Source organism: Acyrthosiphon pisum, chromosome A2 (genome assembly GCF_005508785.2).
Source record: "Acyrthosiphon pisum isolate AL4f chromosome A2, pea_aphid_22Mar2018_4r6ur, whole genome shotgun sequence".
Taxonomy (NCBI): domain Eukaryota; kingdom Metazoa; phylum Arthropoda; class Insecta; order Hemiptera; family Aphididae; genus Acyrthosiphon; species Acyrthosiphon pisum.
Window position 1 is genome coordinate 34,624,859 of NC_042495.1, and position 5,838 is coordinate 34,630,696.

The window sequence follows — 5,838 nt, forward strand, 5'->3', positions numbered from 1 at the left end:
ATTCACAATAAATAGGTATATTATGTTCAATTATGAAATTATGTACCTATATTATTTTAAAAACTACCTATGTTGTTTATAAAATAAAGAATTTTCAGTATTTTGATATTGTAAAATTTCATGGAAATACATAGCAAAACAACTGAAATATCCTATGATTTTTTAAAAAAACATGAAAACTCACAAACAAGGCCATACCTACCGGTTTCCGTCAATGTTGAAGAGTGATATTTTCAAATAGTTATAGGTCTATGTGTGTACTGTAAGCAAAATGTACATCGTATATCATATTATTATAAATATTTACCTATATTATAATTTAATAGATTATTTTAGGGATAACCATTAACTAGATACATGTATATATTATGTAACAACTAATTTTAAGAAAAATACCATGTAATAATTTAATGTCAGGCTAATAACCTAAGTTGTTGAAGCCTTTTCCCTTTAAATAAAAAAAACTAGATACCTATAGCTGAAATAATGAAATAGTAGGTACATAAATACAAATTAATTAAATCCCACACTAATTACGAGTCTACATTTTGCTCTATATCAAAACGGTCAAGATGGACACTTTTGAATACAACTTTAACCTAACCTTCAAACCTTCAACCTTGACATAATAATATGTTTCCATTACTATGTGGCAAGTACCTATTAACTATATAATGTTGTACAACTGTTATAACATCATCATTTATATGCAAGCAGTAAGTAATAAACACTTATGCCTAAGTTTCGATACAAGGCAATAGTGTTATGGCTAATGGAGATTATGCTAATGAAGATTGAAGGTATCTAGGCATATAGTCATAATACAGGAGGTTATAGGTTCCATGACTTCCACAGTTCCACGGTGTACCTATTACTTACTTATGCATCGTGTCGATGATTATTGGCAATTGAAAATTAAAATAAATAATACTTATAGTATTTAACAATTATTTTTACCCTCTATGAAAACGGATACGTCAATCTCGTCTATGGTCTATAAGAATTATATTCTATTATAATATCTTAAATCTTAAATCTTAATAATATGTTTATAATTTATATGTATAATGTATAATATTATATTTTACGAATACACAACCGGTTGTCGCGAACAAAATCTATATAATACTTTCTCGCGCTTTGGCCAATTTCTGATACCTAGTTGTAATTAGGTACTAATTTGTATAAGCTTCCCGTCTATGATAATATAGATGATAGTGTGATACATTAGTCATTTCACTATTTGTCCGCATTCAATCTCGTGCGTGTAGCTGCAGTGTCCATAAATTATTTTATTTTGTTAACAACATAACGTTCAACGTAAAATCTAAAGAGTAAGCAAATATTATTTAATATTTTTATGTACCTATATTAATAATATATAGTTATTAGATATGTTTATTTTTTAATGTTTTCGGTTTTACTTGTTAGTGTATAGGTAGGTACATCGAGAACAATAATAATCAAGTTCTTTGAAAAAAAATGTTTCACTCTAAACCTGTTAACTGAATGTTAAACAATTTACATTTACCTAGGTATTGTAATTGTTGCATAACAGACAAATTTCCGTTTTTGTTGGATGTGCAAACCATTTGATTGTTTGAACCAGTGTTAGAAAACAATAATAAATCGTTCGGACGCGCGAGCATTGTTAATAATAATAGGTATAAAACGATAAAATCACCAATACACTCAGTTCACTCATAAATCATAATCATATAAAAATCAGAAACAATCTCGAGTGACGAATACGATTGATAAACTATCAGCGTATACGCGTTAAGGTATATTTAAATATAGTCATATAGATTGATAGACTATAAACCGTGGTCAAGATTTCTCACGAAATAAAATATATTGTTAATTAAGACAAGATTTATATAGACTTTTGGTTTAATTTACATTTTTAAGTTATTAATATTATACGGTTTGATATAATTGGGAAGCTATAGTACTTAAAACTTAAATGTGGTCCAACTGCAGTTGTAAATTAAAAATATATTTAGATATGAGTATTTTCTTTTTATTACTCGACACCGGATTTCTGTATAGGTACAAGTAATGAGTATCTATCTTTTACAATACTTCATTTGTTTATGTGTTCTTACAACAAGTAAAACAAAATATTAGATATTTATTGGTTATTTTTTGAATTTTATTGAAAATACTTATTACAAATTATTGGACTTTTGCCATTTGTAAATAAATTGTGATTCTTGATATCGTTAAAAAATAAACTTGTATCACATTCGTAATCATATTCGTATTATATAGGTAGTGTATAATAATAATGATAAATTAATTACCTAATACCTACATAATATGATGAAAAATATAATTACTATTATACAGGGTGTAACAGGAAGACCTGACAGATGAAATAACTTTTGTTCTAAATTCTAATCAATATTTTTAAATATTTTTTTTATATATGGATTATAATTATCGTCACTTGCGTTATACGTATAAAATAAAATATTATACGTTTAAGCAACATCATTTTTTTTTTTTTTTTTTGTTAGGTCTTTCTGTTACAACCTGTATATCTAATTATAAAATAATACAAATATTACATTATATGTTTCTGAAATAAATACAAATCTCCACCACCAATCAATAACTCTTATGTAGGGTTGTAAAATGTCGATTCCTATAGGTTTATTATGATGTATATGACCTTTTACTATATTTATGTCTGAACCTACAAACACGGTTTATGATGTTTGTTAATGAAAATAAAACTGTGTACATTAATTTGATCACAAAATTGTTTTCATAATATTATAAACAATTAACAAATAAACATTATGTGTTAAAAGTACATTTCTGTACTTTCTAAAGTTCTATAGTAGATTAAAGAATCAGGAACGTGGAATGGTTTAGTGAGTAAACAAACGATTTAAGAATTACGATGGTCAAGGGCATTTGAGCCGAAGGGAGAGTGGTTGGTTTACTTATTATTGATATCGATCGAATGCGTCGAAGATAATATTATACCACAGCTATACACGAACGTTCATTATATATTTTGTTGTTTCATAATACACCACACAAGTAGTTTAAGTATTAGATAGGTATATAATTTTATAATTGTGTGTAATTATTAATTTCTAACCACCATAATTGTAATTGACAACTTACAAATATTTTAGAAAATAATTTATAGTAACCTACCTATATAAATATAAGACATGAAATAGGTAATAAATAATTTTGTATATTTTTAAGTAAGCACCTACTTTCGTTTTCTTTTTTACTCAAACGCATTTTTACGACGACAATCAGTCGTCGATAAGAATTGTTCAGTTATAATTATATTATAACCTATAATGCGCTGCTTAGCCATAAAACACTGCGTATAATCGTCGTAATATTGATTATTTTGTGAACAAAACAAGTTATGCATAGGTTACTTATGACTTAAAAGTAATAAGTATATACCAGTTAATATCTCATAAAATTGTGCAACGTATATAAGATTTATTTTTAAGATTAAGAGTATATTATGACCAGGTACCTATATGTTGTATACGGCGTAGTTACGAGTTATGTAATTTGGGTAAGATAGTTGGAGGGCGAAATTTTTCTGAGTACATATATATATATATATATTATATACTTATCCATAAAGCGTGTAACTAACTAGATAATAAATAACGTTACGATGTAAAAAAAAACAACAAAAAACGGTACAAATTTTGAAAGGTAAGCGAAACGCGTAACGTGAAACACAACACAACTACATCTCAATACTGCAGGTTATGTTAGGTAGGTATATGCGAATGGAATAAAACAAATACCTACCGTTAAACGGTTTGCTTCTCGTCTACCGCAGGCGTCTCTTTTACCGCTGTATGTATATAATTACGTATATATTTGTAATTTGTATAATATAATATAAATGCATAGTTATAATGGGCGTATTTTTAATTTATAGAGCTGGGCCGTACCACTTTTTTTTCGATATCCGATTCACTGATAGTCATATTTATCGGATGTAAAACTGATAATCCATTATAATCGATTCGATTATGTAGCGCTCAGAGTCCATAAAAAACGATACTAAAAAAACGATAACGTATTAAGACACTTGAAAAAATGTCCATCGTCAGAATGAAGTGTCAATGTGACATTTTATTCTGTTCGTAAAAAAATAAAAAATAACAGATACAAATATTTATGTATATAGTACATGGTACATCGTATATATTATAACAAAGCCTGTAACTATATAAGGATGCACGTGGTAAGTGATTCATTAGACATGCTCACCCAGTAACCCTCTTTTCCAATTTGTAAAGGATTTATTCAAATTCAATTTTTTGGAATTTTTAAGTATCTATATAATATTATCTACTGAAATATAATATTTTCAAATAATTATATTTTAATAAATTACTGCTTTATTTTTTAGGCCCTTTATACAGTGTCCCGTGGGCTGTAGGCTTTGGCGATACAAACTTCTCTTTTTTTTTAAATGAGAACTATACCTACCTTTCTTACTATAAATTGTTAGGCAGATGATGTTTTTTAACGTTGATACATATAAATCAAAATTTGAACGATTAGTTTCTGAATTATTAAGATTCATGTGCTAAGGATGGGATGGGAGTACTTGGCCCAAAATATTATAAAGGATAGCTGGCCGCATGATAATAGATATGGGGGCTATAATGGCTATGATAACTTGGAAATTACAATAGGTAGTTAATATTAATATACCTACTAGAATTATATTTTATAATTTCAAATTTGAGAATATATTAAGTAGATAATATATTATTAAGGAGTACTATATTTAATACACAAAATGTAAGAACTTAGGAATTCCTTTATTTCGATTTTCAAAAATCTCATCTACTAAATAATGTAAAGTAAAAAGGTTAGTTTTCATTTGGAAAAAATGTTTGCACCTCCACAGGATATTCCTTAAGTGGTATACAAAATCTAGAGGAAAGCTATGGCCTATGGATTAATCATTAATGTATGTATAGGCCCTTAAAATTAAAAATATTTGTAGGTAGATATAAATTGGAATTTATGATAATACAGTCTCTACTATATTATGATCATACAATAATTTCCTGTGTTAAAAAATAAAATTAAAGTAACCAAACCAGAATACATCGGAACTTACTAAAAAAACTTTAAAAGGCGCAATTCAATGTTGTTATAGATATTATCATATATTCATATACCCACCTAAAGTAACCAAGTGATAATACCGAATTGTCATTAATAAAATATTAATTAACGGACAAAAATTAAAAAATAGATTTGCAGATTTAATTATATGTATAAATATATAATCTCTAAGGTACTTTACATTACCATGTCATTGGGATGATTGAATGAACTCTAAATGAGTAAATTAATCTATCGTGGTATACTTAAAATATACATTATAATATAAATACAGGCTGCATTATGAATTAATTATATTGAACTCGTTCACTCTTTCACTCGTTCGACTTGTGTGAAAATGTAAACCTGTTTTGTTTAAATCAAATTATTTCGAACTTGGTTCATAATTTGGAGAAACTTGAACATTAACTACTTAATTTTGCATCAATATGCATAATATTTCACAATATGAATATTGGACTATAAAGATGTATATTTAATAATAAAAAAAAATGATATTTTGACACATTCACTCAAAGGGTTAAATAAATAATAAAAAGCATATGAAATAAAAATGTGTTATTCTAAAGTATTTATTAAAACAATTTAATTAGTTAACATGTTAACACTTACTTCCTCAGTAGTCAGTATTGCGTGATTATTGTTAAATACTTGTATATACACTTAATCCGTAATCGATAATGCTATATACAC